The following is an 18,249-nucleotide window of genomic DNA, read 5'->3' as shown; positions in this document are numbered from 1 at the left end:
CTAACTTATTGTTTATTTTCTATTCTATAATTCCAATCCAATAAAACCATCGATTAAGATTTACCAAAATTTAAATTTCAAAGTCAGGCAGCTGTCAAATTTTCCCTTGTATCTTCCTCTGTAAAGTTTCTTCTTCTTAGGATTTCTCTTTCACCGGTCATTGATAGATAAAAGTACCTTTAAGAAAGCTAATTTCTGGGTGGGCTGAGATGTTGGTGGCTTGGCAGTTCTTTCTCAACTGTTCAAGTTTTCCTGCTGTTATACCCAAAAGCATCAGATTGTGTCACTGGCTTTTAATATTGTTAATGTACCAAAATCAAACTTGATTGGAATTTAGTTTTTTTGAGGGTATAATTTAAACTGATTGGCCACATTTGAATTTTTGTATCCAAGCAACCAGCTACTCCAGCTGCTGGGCCACATGTTACATTGTGAATTCTCCAGCACTCTGTGTGCCTCTCTAAGTCCTTCACTGTCTTAAAGGTACAGTGCACTTTTACACCTTCATAACACACCCTTCTTCAGCTAGGAAAAGTTTGGTATCGTTATGATGCGGAGGTCGAACCCCTCAGTTAATTAAAATCAAACACCCAAAAAAGTTCACCTCACCTCGTAATCTGTTAAAGTATGAATGAGTGTCAGAGAACTCCTAATTTCCACTATTTAAAGAAAAATAACAATTTACTTTCCTAACTCTAATAGTGAACACTAAATAAAACTATTAACAAACTGTACACTCATATCCCTAACTGAACACAATCCTATTAACATGGTGTTCCAATAATACACTTCTTAAACATGACACTAACTCAATTCTCAAGTCCACACGGTCTCTGTCTTCTCCACTGTCCTCAGTGTTCTTTCTGCTAGTCTCCCTGGGTCTTCTTTCTTTTTACTGTAATTTTTTTTTAGGAAAAGATACCCTTTGATATAGAGTACCTTCTAATTTCTTTGAAGCAAAATTTTGGGTCGGCAGTTAGATCTTTGGCTCTCCATCAGTTGTTCTGCTGTTTGGTGACAGTTTTCAAATGGCCTGGTTTTATGTCCCCCAATATCATTTCTTGTCATTGATTGATGTTGTCAAAACAATAAATTCAAATTTGATTGGGTTTTAGTACCCTGGGAATAATTTAAACTAATTGAATTGTTGTCGAAACAGCAACCAAAACACAGGTATCCTTTGGATATCAGAGTCGAGAGTGTGTTGCTGGAAAAGCATGCAGGTCAATCAGCATTAATACACTCTATTATCAGAGTCGCGAGTGTGTTGCTGGAAAAGCATGCAGGCCAATAATGCACTTCTTAAACATTACACTAACTCAATTCTCAAGTCCACACGGTCTCTGTCTTCTCCGCTGTCCTCAGTGTTCTTACTGCTGGTCTCCCTGGGTCTTCTTTCTTTCTTTTTACTGTAATTTCTTTTTAGGAAAAGATACCCTTTGATATAGAGTGCCTTCTAATTTCTTTGAAGTGAAATCTTGGGTCGACAGTTAGATCTTTGGCTCTCCATCAGTTGTTCTGCTGTTTGGTGACAGTTTTCAAATGGCCTGGTTTTATGTCCCCCAATATCATTTCTTGTCATTGATTGATGTTGTCAAAACAATGAATTCAAATTTGATTGGGTTTTAGTACCCTGGGAACAATTTAAACTAATTGAATTGTTGTCAAAACAGCAACTAAAACACAGGTATCCTTTGGATATCAGAGTCGAGAGTGTGTTGCTGGAAAAGCATGCAGGTGAATCAGCATTCAAGGAGCATGAAAATCAACGTTTTGGGCATAAGCCCTTCATCAGGAACGAGGCCTCATTCTTGACTCCCACAAATTCCTTAAATTCTGAAACCTTTGCTTTATGCCTCAGGCATTAACTCCTATGCGACCAATTTTCTCGACCCCACAAGTTCAATACAGCTTTGCCCTGTTTCCTTAAATTCCGAAACCTTTGCTTTATGCCTCAGGCACTAACTCTTACACAGCAATCTTTTTCCAAGTGCCAAATCCCAAGAAGCCTCCTCTGACAGCGAAGCATAAATTTCCTTTGTTTTACCTGTCAACTTACTCTGTATGAGCAGTGTCCAGTCTTATTTTGCTCAATTCATTTGTTTGACCATTATCTCAAATGACATGAAGAATGCCTCTTTGTCCTTTTCATCAAGTTTTGGGAGGGTCTGTGCAAAACTGGTTGAGGACTCTGCAGTGCTTACTCTTACAAATACAGTCATGGACAAATGCATCTAAAACAGGTAAATTAGTGAGGATGATGCATTTAGGTTTTTCTTTCTTGTCTGGTCCCTCAATACCTACCGCAGGCATTTTCCTTGATTTGGTGTACTGCCTGTTAAATAATGTTTGAGCTCTGTTGCTTCTTGTTGCAGTAAAAGTCGTCAAAGTGAATATGCATTTTCTTTCTGTTAGTTGCAGGAGAGTTGATCTTTCTTTTGTTAGTTATTAATCTCTACAGGAAATGTAACATGTTGTCCTTAAATCTATAATCTCCAGGCAACCGAAAACCCATCGAAATTTTTTCTTCAGACTTGGCAAAAGTTCATTCTTCTGTGAGGCATTCAAATGTGCAGAAAATATCAAATCAATGTCGTACCTTTGAGGGATAGTGGACTATCACACACCATGAAGGTCTCAGTTGGCTGGATGGCTGGTTTGTCATGTAGAGTGATGCCAACAGTGTGGGTTCATTTACTGTACAAGCTGAAGTTGCCATGCTGGTCCCATCTTCTCAACCTTGTCCCTCACCTGAGGCATGGTGACTGTCAGGTTAAACTCACCACCAGTTGGCTCTGCTGGCCATGGTGCTGTCCCTCCCTCTGGGCCCCAAGGTTTGCTTCAAGTCCCTGTCAAGGCTAGTTATCTACAGATAGAATGTTCATGATGTAGAGCAATAGGCTGATAATGCCTCATTGTTCAATTACCTCCCCATTATTTCCCCAATGGGATAGAATATCTTCATGAAGATATAGTAAAAGAAGATCATATCATAGAGAAGACAGTTTGGGAATATTGTTAGGTGAGAGGAGTGGAGTCTGGTTTGATAGGTCATTGAGGAGTGCATTCTGAGGGAGTGGGTGTTACACTTTGGGAGGGGCTTTACAACAGGCTAAGCCAAGGGCCAGTTGAAAAAGGACTCACTCAGTACAGGCTAGCTGCTTGGGTGTGGACCTTTCTTAGCATTGATTAAATATCAGCCTTGCAGGCTTCAATTGACCCAATGGGATACAGGCTGGCCAATATCACCACTGTCACTAACATAATTGCAATGAGGCAAGGGCCGTGGTGACAGGTCACCCGCTGTATCAGGATCTAGATTAGTGTGGTGCTGGAAAAGCACCACTCTAATCTAGACTCTGGTTTCCAGCACCTGCAGTCATTGTTTTTACCCACCCACTGCATCAGATATACCCTGCCTTCAAATCCACCAGCAGGCGAGTGCAATGTAAAGCAATTATGTAGGGAGTCTATTCTGGCCTGTGCAGCACAAGAGGTGGCTAACATCATCTTGACTCACTCCATTGTCACCACCATGTTGTGTGAAGTTAAACAACACTTTGGCCTCACTGTCCACCTATTGTTATTTGTCGGCTTTGATCCAATGTCACTGTAGACCTTCTAGGTCTCCTTTCTATAGTCAAAGATCAAAGAAGAGCTTGCAAACTCAAATGTGAAATCAATGACCCCATTGGGGATTGTCACCCATATTTTGGAGACCTCTTCTGTATGCTGATGCTCCTTCCCTGCCAATTTAGTGGCAACACGGTGACTCAGTGGTTAGTACTGCTACCTTACAGCACCAGGGACTCAAGTTTGATGCCAGCTCAGGAGACTGTCTCTGTGGAGTTTGTACATTCTCCCAGTGTCTGCGTGGGTTTCCTCTGGTGCTCCAGTTTCCTCCCAGAGTCCAAAGATGTGTAGGTTAGATGAATTGGCCATACTAAATTGCCCAGTGTTCAGGGATGTGTAGGTTAGGCGCATTAGTCAGGGGTAAATATAGGGTAGGGGAATGGGTCTGGGTGGGTTACTCTTTAGATGGTTGGTATGGACTTGCTAGGCCGAAGGGCCTTTTTCCGCATTGTAGACATGCTACAATTCTAGTCTGGTCTCTCCCTAACCATACTAATAACGAATCACACTGCGAGTAAAATATTTTGGAAGGAAACTAGGTTCTCCCCTAGTTCTCAGGGACTTTTTTTATTCATGGAGGCTTTAACATATTAGTTCTACCATTAGTTTTGTGAAATGGCACGGCTTGAGTTCTAATACATCTCTTGTGGGCAGGACTGTTTTGATTTCAGGGGCAGCATAAGGATGAAATATAGAGGGGGTTATGATCCCAAAGGTAGTTTTTGCAGCTGTAAGATATACCACTGCAAGTAAATACTTGTACTATTAATTGGTTTAGAAGAACAGAACTATGTGAGATTAGTTGTATCTGCTGATTGGCAGTGAGGAAGCACCAGAGGAGGATGGTGTAGTTAATGGTGTTGAAGGTTTCGGACTGGTTGAAAACCCTAGAGGAAATAAGACCTTTTGGGTTAGTGAGAAGGATCCAGAAGATGCAGCTGTTCAGATTGCCTCAATAAATGACAACTACATCTGTGAGCTCTTACTTGGAAATAAAAGAGAGGGGTTTAAGAAGATGATAGTGCGCAATTTTGTCAGATGGAATAGTGTTTTGTGAGATCCAGTCAAATTTTGTGGTAGCTAGCAAAATCAGTTTACCACCATATCCTTTTAATAGTATGCAGCTTAGACTGAAGGGAACAGAGATGAGAGCCATAACAGGTGGAGGAACTAGAGCCAGAAATAGTAATTCATTTAGTTGGCAGAGTATCAAAGGTGGAGGTGATGGTTTATTTAAGAAAATAGTTATGACTAAAAATGTTATGACAAATGAAGGGCCAAATGAGATTTTGGAAGTAAAGATGCAACCGAATTAAGTACAGTTAAGATGGAATTAAGCTAATACAGCGAATTAAGATGGAACTGGGGAGTGAAAGCGCAGTGAGTAATACAAGGAACTTGCATTATGTGCTTATGTGATTGGTATATTGGGCTAGCAAGACCACATGAGATGGAGGACTGCAGATGCTGGAGATCAGAGCTGAAAAATGTGTTGCTGGAAAAGTGCAGCAGGTCAGGCAGCATCCAAGGAGCAGGAGAATCGACGTTTCGTTTATGCCCGAAACGTCGATTCTCCTGATCCTTGGATGCTGCCTGACCTGCTGCGCTTTTCTAGCAACACATTTTTCAGACCACACGAGATGACAAGGGAGTGATCATGAATATGTGGAGGGAGAGATTTAGTGGGGGGATAAGAAATCAGCGAAATCAAAGAAGAAACATGATGGGTTGAGAAAGAAGTTGAAATTACTGAGGATCCAAAGATATTTGGTGCAGAGGGATAATGTTGTTGAAGAACATTCTTAACATGTAGGAAGACAACAGATCTTGAATGAACTGTGATGGGGTGAAGAAGGATGAGACTTTTAAATTCATTCATGGGATATGGGTGTTACTGGGCAAATGTTTATTGCCCACCTCACTGGCCAAACTACCAGATTTGAAGTAAACCACACTTTATTCATACACTGTAGCTAAAATACAACAAAAGAAAGAAAAATAAAGAAAATGACAGGCTTGACTGTAACTGCATTGGAAAACTTAACAGAATTATAGATTATTTTACTACTAAACTGTAACTGTCCCAATAAAGTAACATCCCATAAACACACCCTTGGCAAAAGTCAATTTCATAAAAATAGATTTTCTCTCAGGCATTGTCCAGTCCAGGAGTAAAACCATCAAGGGAAAACTCTGAGATTCAGAGAGTAGCAGGGAAAAATGTACAGCAACTTCCAGACCCAGCAACTGCTACTTAAAACTAAAACTAAAAATCCTGGTTCATGGAAGCTTTCCCCACTCACTCAGGCTCCTTCAATTGTTCCTACTTAAAAAAAAAACCAAGGCCTCACAAAGTTATTTACTTCATGGACTATGAATAAACAGCTCAATACCTCTGACTTAAAACTTTTCTTCAAATAACCCAGGACAAAATATACCTCTTAAAGCCATTGTGCCATCACACTTCTAAATTGTGCCTTGTAGACAGCAGACAGGCTTTGGGGAATCCAAACATCAGTTATGAATCACAAAATTCCCAACTTCTGACATGCTTTTCTAGCTACAATATTTATATGGAGGATTCAATCCAGTTTGATTCAATGGAATCCCTTCCCCCCACCCACTCCACCATTACCACCAAGGTGTTGATGGTGGGGGATGCTGCAATCATAATGCCTCTGAATGCTAAAGGTTGATGGTTAGATTCTCTCTTGGAGATGGCCATGGCCTCTCATCTGTGTGACAGAATGTAACTTGGCATTTATTAGCCAAGCTTGGATATTGTCCAGGTTTTGGTGCATTTGGACATGGACTGCTATCTGAAAACTGTGAATGGTGCCAAACATTGTGCAACCATTACTGAACAACCCCATTTCAAAGTCTATGATGGAGAGAATGTCATTGGTGAAGTAGATGGAAGATGGTAAGTCTTAGAATATGACAGTGAACTCTTGCAGAGATATACTGGAGCAGAGCTAATTTGTCTTCAACAATTACAACGTCCTTCTTTGTGTCAGGAATGACTCCAAACAGTGGAGAGTTTTCCCATTTCTCTTTGACTTCCAACCTCAAGCTAATTTGTCTTCAACAATTGCAGCATCTTTCTTTGTGCCAGGAATGACTCCAAACAGTGGAGAGTTTTCCCCATTTCTCTTTGACTTCCAACCTCAAGGTAACTTCTTTTACTTTTGCTCAGATGACGTGGCAGCACAGTGGCTAGCGCTGCTGCCTCACAATACCAAGGGACCGGGTCTGATGCCAACTTTGAGCAACTGCCTGCATGGTGTTTGCATGTTCTCCCTGTGTCTGTGTGGGTTTCCTCTGGGTGCCCCAAGTTCCTCCCACAGTCCAAAGATGTGCAGATTGGGTATATTGGACATGTTAAATTGCCCGTAGTGCCCAGGGATGTGCAGGCTAGATGGATTAACTATGGTAAATGTGGGGTTATGGGGATATGGTGGGATGCTCTTTGGCAAGTCGGTGCAGATTCAATAGGCCGAATGGCTAAATCCATATATTGTCTAAATTCCATGATTCTTTGAGAAGACTGTAATGAGGTCTTAAGCTGACTGGCCATGGCAGAACCCAAACTGAGCAATGGTGAGCAGACTGATCAGGTGGTAATTGCCTGGATTAGATTGTCGATGTAGACAGGGCCATATTGAAGCAATTTTCCATGTTGCTGGGATGATGCCATTGTTGTAGCTAAGCTGGAAAAACTGATTTGTTCTGGAGCACAAGGTTTCAATACTACAGGTGGGATGTTGCCACAGCTCTTAGCCCTCTTATATTGAATTCCTTCAACCGTTTCTTGTTATGCAGAATGAGCAAATTTTCTGAAGACAGGTTTCAATGATGCTGGGACCTCAGGAGGTGACAGAAATGGATCATTCACTTGCCCCCTCTGGCTGAAAATAGTTGCAAATGCTTCTTTAAATCTAATACAATTTTGAATTCATTGTGCATATCAACTGTTTAAATCAGAAAACCTCGAGTTTATTCATATAATACCCAGTAAAGAGGACCGTTTGAACAGGACTTGGAACTGTTCGATCACTATCCAACAGTTAATGGATATTTCCTGTCTGTCTCCTCCAGTGGGTAGTTATAAAGATATGAGTGCCTGCTGAAGATCTAAATAGGTCTTCTAAAGCAAGGAAGAACAAGGATCATTTAGACTGGCGTATTAGGTAGGTTCTCTGTTGGGACCTTCACCAACTGAAACCAGTGTGCTCTGACCAATGCAAAGGCCACCAACATTTTGCTCATTGTGATTGGCCTCCACTTTGCATTCCCATTTTCAAGCTATTTCCCTCCCTGTCATGTTGAACAAGTAACAAATTTAAACACCACCTCACTCTCCTGCCAAACTAACTGACAATTTGACTTTCCTACAACTACCTTTGTACAATAACAATTTGGCATATTGAGATGAAAAATTAACTAATAATAGATTTATTACAAATAGTTTATGATCAAAACAAAAATGACGAATAAAATTCTCATCATACATCTATGATGTATTTCTTTTTCTGATGAATAACTACCTACACCTTGTGGTAGTTATGCCTTCATGACATGTTTTTTTTGAAGTTCATTTTTGGACCTGTAATGAGATTCTTGGTAGACAAAAGTCTCAATTAGATTAGATTAGATTACTTGCAGTGTGGAAACAGGCCCTTCAGCCCAACAAGTCCACACCGACCCGCCGAAGCGCAACCCACCCATACCCATTCCCCTACATTTACCCCTGCATCTAACACTACAGGCAATTTAGCATGGGCAATTCACCTAACCTGCACATTTTTGGACTGTGGGAGGAAACCGGAGCACCCGGAGGAAACCCACGCAGACACGGGGAGAATGTGCAAACTCCACACAGTCAGTCACCTGAGGCGGGAATTGAACCCGGGTCTCTGGCGCTGTGAGGCAGAAGTGCTAACCACTGTGCCACTGTCCCGCCCACAAATTGTTCCCAATATCTTAAAAGTTCCTGAGGATCAATATTAAGAGTGCAACGTTCAATGCACTCTTTCTATTACTTGATTGATTCCTGGAGTTAGAGATTATCTTATGAAGAGAGGTTGGACAGCCTGGGCTTGGAATTTAGGAGAATATGAGGTGCTCTAATGGAAACATATAAGGTCCCAAAAGGAGATTTTGCTGAATGGACACAGAGAATTCTTCCCCTTGTGGGAGTGATTAGAATAAGGGGACAAAGTTTTAACATGAGGGGTATTTTATTAAGGACAGAGATAAGGGAAAATTATTTTCTTGTCTTGTTAGTCTGCAGAATTCCTTTCCACAGAGTAAGTGCAAGCTGGGTCACTGAGCATTCTGAAGGTTGAGTTACATAAATTTTAAATTGGCAGGGAGTCAAAGTGCATCAGAAGTATGCAGAAAGATAGTTGAGGCCACAATCAGATCAACCACGATCTTATTGATTGGTGGAGTGGGGTTAAACAACGTTTTCTGCTTCTAATTCTTCTTATATTGCTGGCATCTGTAAAAAGTTTACAGTGTGATGTAACTGAAATTATACTGAAACTTTTGCTATAAATTCTGTGCCTTATAATTGTGTCTTCCACAACCACCTGATGAAGGAGCGTCGCTCCGAAAGCCTGTGCTTCCAATTAAACCTGTTGGACTATAACCTGGTGTTGTGTGATTTTTAACTATTTTGCTATTGACTGAGATCATGGTTGATATGTGATTCAACTTCACATATTTTCTGTTACCCTAAATTTACTTCAATAACTTTAACTAACAAAGATTTAATGTCAGATTTAAAATCAATAATTGATTTGGCATCAATTGCTATTTGCACAAAATAATTCCAAACCTTCACCACCCTTGGTTCACAGAAATGTTTCCTAGTGTCACTACTGAAAAGTGTGGCTTTAAATTTTATACCATAACCCCTTACCTTAGGCTCCCAATTAGCAAAAAAGAATTTCACTCTATCTATTTTATCTGTAACTCTGAAAATGCTCAACATTTTAACAAAATCACTCATAAACCATCTAAACTCTAAGGAATATGTATCTCTGTTCTCCCATCTTGTAATTATACAGATTATACAGCACAGAGATTATTGTTCAGTAAGATCATACTGGTGTTTTTGCTCCACTCAAGCCTGTTCCCATTTTTCTCATCTAAATCTACCAAGATCACTGTCTATACCTGGCTCCTACATAAGCTACTCTATCCTCTACTTTCATTTCAATGGCTCCCCGCAGCACACTTATCCTTCTTTTGGTGAATGAGTTTCACCTGAATTCCCTGTTTAATTTCTTGTATTGATGGTGTGTAGCTTTGTTTTTCCACAAAAGCAAAATCATTGGCTTTGACTTCACTGGCTCCTGGGAGGCAGGATGGGAAGTGAATGGGAGACTGTTTGGCGCTGACTGGTAAAATAGATTGGAGCTGCATTGTACCAGCTCCCTTCCACAGGTCTCATCGTCAAGGCACTTACCAGTGGCAGAAATGAATGCAGAGAGGCTGCCCACCCTGGCAATTTGCATATATAAATGTACCATTAGAGGCCATTTTACATATTTGTTAACTGGATGCAACAAAATGGAGACAGTCTTCCAGCAGCAGTCTATCAACCACGGTCTCCACTTGCCTGGATATTAAATATCAGCAATATTTAAGAAAGTCAATATCATTTAAGATGAAGTAACCCACTTACTTTGTGAAACATCCTCCAACAGCTTAAACACTGATTCCTTCAAATAGCCACCACTGTTGCTGCGGTGCGTACTGTAAAATGTATTGCAACAACTCACCAAGGATTTAGTGCCTTCCAAGCCTGCAACCTTTGTCAAAGCAATGCAAGTACTGCGTGCATGTTGGAATACTGGCATATACAAATTCTCCTCCAAGTGAGATATTTCCAAGAAAAAAATAATTTATAGTTTGCTTTCATCATCACTAGATTAAAATCCTAAAACTCTCCATCCTACAGTAATGTGGAGTCTTTGCAACACATGTACCACACAGATTCAGGAAGGTGGTTCACTAACTGGTGGGTGATCCACTAAATATGACTCAATAGAAAATAGAAACAGAAGGAAAGGAGGAGAAGAAGAAAAGCAGGGCATCATGAAAAAAAGTAGCAAGAAGAAACAGTGAATAAAAGAGAAAAAAAATGAACATAAGGAAAGAAAGAGAAATGAGAGAGATGATATTCTCTGAATTAGTATGTGTAATGTGAAAAATCAACCAGTAATTAAACCAGCATTACATTTGAATCAGCCTTTCAAATGAATGAATGTAACTATTTCCTGGCATCTGACTTGCCAGAGATTTACTTTGCATTTTTACTTACCAGTCAGCACACTGACTATCAATCCTGTAAGAATTGTAGTTATACAAGAAATCGGGCTGTAGAAGTAAAATGATAAAGAGTACAAAGTCTCTGCAATGCTGGGCCTGAAATATGAAAAGGAAATAGCTTTTAGAACTCAAAGTTAAATTTTATTCATTCACAGGACGTGGGCATCACTGGCCAAACTAGCATTTATTAACCTTCCCAAATTGCCCAGAAGGCAGTTAAGAGTCAACTACATTGCTGGGGTCTGGAGTCACGGATAGGCCAGACCAGATCGAGTCAGCAATTTCCTTCCCTAAAGGACATCAATGAACCAGATGAGTTTTTCCTGACAATTGGCAATGGTTTTTAATAGACTCCTAATTCCAGCTATTTATTGAACTCAATTTCTACCAAATGCCAGGTGGGATTTGAACCTGGGTCTCTAGAATATTACTTGGGTTTCTAGATTAATAGCTCTAGGCCATCACTGCCTCTAGAAATAATGAAACAGGGTAGGCAGTACAGCTCCTTGTCCTAGCACTGCCATTCATGGCTGATCATGCCTGATGTCTATCTCAATACCATTTTGGCAATTTGATCCATATTCCTTGATCTCATACTCTGACAAACATCTTGAGATATATCTTGGAAACTTTAAATGAATTAACTTTTGGGATTTCAAATGCCAAAGTTATGTGGCAGAGATGTCGGGTGGGGGGGGGAGGAGTTGAGTTTTACAAAGGAAATGTGTCTCAGCAGTGGCTACAGACAATGTGAATATTTCCTGGGGAAACAAAGGGATAGTAGGAGTCATTCAGGAAGTTAACATTCACTAGGGAGCTTATGTGAAATAAGGACACATCAAGAGTGTAAAGCCACACCCAATACATACTCTATTATTGGCCTGCAAACAGGCGCCTTCGACTGCTTACTTAGGATTACATTTATGAACAGGGACAAAATGGTCCAACAGCAAGTGAGTGAAGTTGTAGAAATCTGGAAGCTTGCACTTAACAAACCTTAGATTTTTTTGATTTGTTCAGCAGATTTGATATTCTTGCAGCTTGCATGGATGAAAAAGCAAGGACTACAGTGTTGATGAGCAAACTGATCAGAGCGGAGAAAGTGAGGTCTGCAGATGCTGGAGATCAAAGTTGAAACTTTATTGCTGGAACAGCACAGCAGGTCAGGCAGCATCCAGGGAACAGGAGATTCAACGTTTCGGGCACAGGCCCTTCTTCAGGAATCATTCCTGAAGAAGGGCCTGTGCCCGAAACGTCGAATCTCCTGTTCCCTGGATGCTGCCTGACCTGCTGTGCTGTTCCAGCAATAAAGTTTCAACTGATCAGAGCACCATGTTGCAAGGAATAATTGAGGTGGGCATTGTGAAAAGAAATATAATTGTGTTTAAAAATTAGTATATTTAGGGAGAAATTTCCTCTGTTACCACAGGTGCTAGAATTAAGGACTTGAGACTTGTGTAAAACTAGGAGTAGGCATGGAAAGATCCAGTTGTGCTCCAGGTACCCACTTATGATATGAGAAAGAATAAGGAAGAGATTCTTCACAGGTATGAGTCGCTAGGTGCTAATTTGAAAGGCAGAACCACAAAAGGTAATGATTTATGGACTAATGTCACAATGAGAGCAAACTGGTATACGGTAAATATGATCAGACAGTTGAATGTATGTTTCAGTGACTTCTGTGGGAGAAATGAGTTGAAACTCACGGGCACTGACAGCTAGACTGGGGAATTGGGAGCTGTACCACTGAGACAGCCTTCATCTGCACAGTGTCATGAACAGAGTACTGGTGAAGTACATAACTGACACTGCACAGTGAGGTTTAAACTAATCTGTGGGGAAATGTCTAGTTGATGGAAGGGGAGATTTAGAAATTTTTTTTTTTTATTCATTGATAGAATTTGGGCATTTTTGGCAAAGACATCATTTGTTTCCCATGCCTAATTGATCAGGAGAAGGTGGTGCTGAGCTGCCTTCTTAAACCGTTATGGTCCATGTGATTTAGTCACACTTACAGTGCTGTTAGGATGAGAGTTCCAGGAACAGTGAAGTAATGCTAATATAAGTCCAAGCAAAGATGATGTCTGGCTTGGAGAGAAATTTACAAGCGGTGTTACTCCTACATTTATGCTGCCCTTGTGCTTCTAGGTGATAGAGCTCACAGGTTTGGATGTTGCTATCCAAGGAACCTCAGTGAGTTGTTGCACTGCACCATGTAGATGATGCACACTACTGTTACTTGATGATGAAGGCAATGAATGTGGAAGGTGATGAATGTGGAGACAATCAAGCGATAACTTTAACTTGGATAATGTTACATTTTTTGGAGCTGCTGATTTGTGACTTGTAGATAGTGGACAGGCTTTCAAGAGTGACGAGGTGTTGTCGGATTCCTAGCTTCTGACCTAATCTTGTAGCAATGTATATTACTATATTTCAGTTTCTGGTCAATTGCAGTACATTTGGATTTCCAAGACATTTGGTAAAGTGGCTTGTGGGTCTCCACACAAGATGAGTGTTTATGGTACATCAACAACTGTTCTGGTGCTGCTTCGTGCTCTTGCCTGGACCTTAACAAATTTGTTAATTTTGCCTCTAATTTCCATATTTCTGTAACTTTCACATTGTTCATTTCTGACACTTCCCTTCTTTTCCTTGACGACTCTATCTCTATTTCAGGGAATAAACTGTCCACTGCCATCCATTGCAAAGCCAGTGACCTCCATAGCTACCTTCACTACATCTCTTCCCACCCCACGTCCTGTAATTCAATCCCATTCTTCCAGTTCCTTCACCTACGTCATATCTGTTTGGATGATGCCACTTTCCAAAACAGCACTGCTGACATGGCTTGCTTCTTTCATAACCATAGTTTCTGGTCCACTTTGATTGAATGGGCCCTCCATGCATCCAACCTATAACCCATGCTTCCGCCCTTGCCCATTCTTGCCACCCACAATGGTGTGAGTGAGTCCCCCTTGTCATTTTTCCCCACACCTCATCTACTATGTCTACTGCTTTCAACATGGTCTCCTCTACATTGAGGAGACAAGACACCAACTCGCAAAATGTTTCAGGGAACATCTCTGGGACATACACACCAAACTACCCCAATAACCTGTGGCCGATCACTTCAATACTCCTTACCACTCTGCCAAGGACATACAACTCCTGGGCCTCCTCCACCACCAAATCAAAGCAACCCGACACCTGGAGGAAGAACACCTCATCTTCTGCCGCTCCACTCCCCCCCCCCCCCACCTCCATCCATCTATTGCCTTCCCAGCCTCTCCCCATTCCATTCCTGCTGAAGGGCTTATGCCCGAAACGCCGATTCTCCTGCTTCTCGGATGCTGCCTGACCGGCTGTGCTTATCTAGCACCACACTTTTTGACTCTGATTTCCAGCATCTGCAGTCCCCACTTTCTCCTTCTCACTTTTCAGCCCAACAGCATCCACATTCAAAGGATTATTCTCTGCATTTCAGACAACTCCAGCAGAACACTACCATCAAACACATATTCCCCTCACACCCCTGTCCATATTTCACAGGGATCATTCCCTCTGGTCCATTCCTCGTCCACTAACATCAACTGCCCCCCTTTCCCACGGCACCTTCCCATGTAACTGCAAAAGGCGTCACACCTTATCCTTCACCTCCTCCCCACTTGCCATCCAAGGGCCTTAACGGTCTTTCCAGATGAAGCAGCATTTTACCTGTACCTCCTCCAACCTTATGTATTTTGTTTGCTGCACCCAGTGTGGCCACTCTACATTGGAGAAACCAAACGCAGATTGAGTGATAACTTTGCAGGACACTCCGGTCCTTGCACAAGCATGACCCCGCCTTCCCATAGCTGATCATTTTAACACAGCATCTTGCTTGCATGGCCAGTTGTCCGTCCCCAGCATGCTGCAAAGCTCCAGCGAATCACGGTGCAAATTGGAGGAGCAACATCTCATCTTCAAACCAGGCAGTTTACAACTTTCTGGCTCAGTATTGAGTTCAACACCTTCAAATTGTGGACCCATTCCTTCCCTTTCTTTAACGTTTACTCGTTACTTTCTCAGTCACCCTTCCTCCCCTCCCCCTAACACAGTGGGACTGTCTGTTCTTTCCAGTTAGATACTCCATTGTTCTGCCATTCTACAATTCCATCACTTAATCTGAACTATCAACATTCTTTCTTCCCCAGTACCCTAAACCCACACCCCCCACTCCGCTATTGCCCTGTCTGTGGAATTGTGTGAAACAGTTAGGTTGCCTGATGGGAAAATTGGCCAACTCCAAGTTATAACACAATATGGATTGTGGCGAAAGTCGGGGCAATGCTAACCTCAGCAGACATGACACAGGCTGAATTTGCATAAATTTTCTAACCTTGGCAAGCCTCACCGGAATTTGATTAAAACGGCTCTGCATATGTTTTGAAATACTAACTACAGCCCAAACAAAGATATTCATATGCAAAAACATGTTTATGGAATGATATGTATAACACAATGTTTTGGAAAGTCAAAACGATAACACTGATCAAAATTCAATGTACTGTCCTTAGGAATGACGAACATCTAGTGATAATTTCTGCCCGCTACTGATAAATGTTAAGTATAAAAAGTCCTATCTTTCTCTCTGTAAGCACGAAAACTTGAGAAGAGAAATTGGGAACAATTAGTATCTCTCTCTCTCTTCCAAACTTTAGCCAAACTGCATGCAGTACTAAGATAAATAGAGACTGATTATTGTCAGGCAAGCTGTGTTGATTTTTTTTGAGTAATGTTGATGCTTTTTGCTCTCACAGATCCCAGCTCTTTTAGTTAATTTTAATCCAATTTAACACCTCCACACTTCATTTCAGCTCTGATGAAGAATCATCTAGACTCAAAACATTAGCTTGCTTCCTCTCTGTGGATGCTGCCTGACCTGTTGTGATCTCCAGCATTTTTTGTTTTCAGTTCAGATTCCAGCATTTGCGGGAATTTACTGCTATAAGAGTTTATCGTGTTTGGGATAGTACATTATCATGGCTAGAAGTCTAGCTAATTCACAGGAAATGGAGAGTTGGGACAAATGAATTGGGAGTATGATGCGGGAAAATATGAAGTTGATCATTTTGGAAGGCAGAACAAAAGCACAGAGTATTATTTAAGTGGAGAAAAGGCTCCAAAAGTGGCAACAAAAAAGGATTTAGGAGTACTTATGCACGAAGCACAGAAAACTAGCACACAGGTGCAGCAGTGATCAGGAAGGCAAATGGAACATTGGCTTTTATTTCAAGAAGTGGAGGGAAGTCCTACTGCATTTTTCAGGGTGCTGATGAGACCACATCTGGTGTATTGTGAGCAGTTTCGGTCCCATTGTTTGAGAAAAGATATTTCATTGGAGGCAGTTCAGAGAAGATTCATTAGGAATCTCCCTGCTCGATGCTGTAGACCTACTGATTGCTTCCTGCATTTTCTGGTTTTATACCCAATACTGAAAGACTGACTCAGATTGGCATGGATTTATTCAAAACCAGGTTTCCTATTTCAAAGCACCCAGAATTTTTCTTAATGGGTCAATCTGTTCTGAGACTTGAAGGCCATGTGAAGGAGTCACAAATGTTAAGATAAAATATTAGATTAGATTAGATTAGATTACTTACAGTGTGGAAACAGGCCCTTCGGCCCAACAAGTCCACACCGCCCCGCCGAAGCTCGACCCACCCATACCTCTGCATTTACCCCTTACCTTACACTACGGGCAATTTAGCATGGCCAATTTACCTGGCCTGCACATCTTTGGGCTGTGGGAAGAAACCCACGCAGACACGGGGAGAACATGCAAACTCCACGCAGTCAGTCGCCTGAGTCGGGAATTGAACCCGGGTCTCTGGCGCTGTGAGGCAGCAGTGCTAACCACTGTGCCACCGTGCCGCCCATATATGCTTCACGTTAATACTACATTGATGTGCTCACCTTGCTTCTTGTTTGGTAGATATTATGGTGGTCAGCAGGGATGTTACATTCACAGGAGTAGAGGTGGTAGTATTAATCTCCATGCAGCCTGCTGTTGATGTCTCAAGTAACTCTGCAAATTCACTCGTAGGTGGATAGGTCAGGCCACCAATCCCTATCCATGTGGCAAAGATTACTCCAACAAACCAATCCACACACTCTCCCTGGAGAAGGTGTAACAAATAACAGGACCATAATTTAGAGGCTACTGCAGGAAAAACAAACACAAGTAATCGGTTTCAAATAATCTGTATTGTGTGCTATGCTTAATCATGATAACAATGTTTGTAACTGTACCCTATGAAACATCTGAATCTTATTACAAGTATGGTTAGAGATTAAAAGAAACTGCAGATGCTGGAATCCAGAACACACAGGCAGGAGGCTGGAAGAACACAGCAAGCCATCAACCCCCCCTTTATCTGCAGTTCCCCTCACAGTCCTGAAGAAGGGTGACATTCGAAACATGGACTTTTCCACCTCCTGATGCTGCCTGGCTTGCTGTGTTCTTCCAGCCTCCTGCCTGTCTGTTTCATATTACAAGTACAGCAGGCTTCTTAGGGAACATTATGCTCTTAAGTATAAGTTGTCCTGACACCATTCTGCTTCACTGTAATATTCCAGAACTTGTTCTAACACAGAAAATGTATGTTTCTTTTAACTGGATATCAGATAAACTAGTCATCATTTGCTGAGAGTATTACCCTATGAATTTTAGTACAAAGTAATGTACACTTAAGGAATCACTAAGGGAATTGTTCTCCTTTCTCAATATTCCTTTCAATTGGACTTTCTCGATTGTGTCAACAATGGTTTACTTGTTAACATTCTCACCTCAGAATCACAGGTTTTGAGCTCCACTCCCACTCTAGACGTTGAACTGAAAAAAGCAAAGTTAAAAATCACACAACACCAGGTTATAGTCCAACAGGTTTAATTGGAAGCACACTAGCTTTCGGAGCGACGCTCCTTCATCAGGTGATTGTGGAGGGCTCGATCGTAACACAGAATTTATAGCAAAAATTTGCAGTGTGATGTAACTGAAATTATACATTGAAGAATTGATTGTCCGTTAAGCCTTTCATCTGTTAGAATACAGTGATAGTTTCACTTCTTTCATGTGTAAATCACAAAACCCTTTTTTTTAAAAGTTGCATTCTCGGGTTAGCTGTATTCTAACAGATGAAAGGCTTAACAGACAAACAATTTTTCAATGTATAATTTCAGTTACATCACACTGCAAATTTTTGCTATAAATTCTGTGTTACGACCGAGCCC

At 41.3% G+C, this 18,249-nt stretch overlaps 1 pseudogene; it reads right to left on the bottom strand.

Moving 5' to 3' along the window:
• Positions 1-9,855: 9,855 nt before the first annotated feature.
• Positions 9,856-18,249, bottom strand: part of LOC122562358 — an 87,668-nt pseudogene continuing 79,274 nt past the window's right edge.

The sequence above is a fragment of the Chiloscyllium plagiosum genome, chromosome 24, assembly GCF_004010195.1.
Source record: "Chiloscyllium plagiosum isolate BGI_BamShark_2017 chromosome 24, ASM401019v2, whole genome shotgun sequence".
NCBI classification, from domain to species: Eukaryota; Metazoa; Chordata; class Chondrichthyes; order Orectolobiformes; family Hemiscylliidae; genus Chiloscyllium; species Chiloscyllium plagiosum.
The sequence above is the reverse complement of the archived record's forward strand: the minus strand, read 5'-3'. Positions and strand labels throughout refer to the sequence as shown.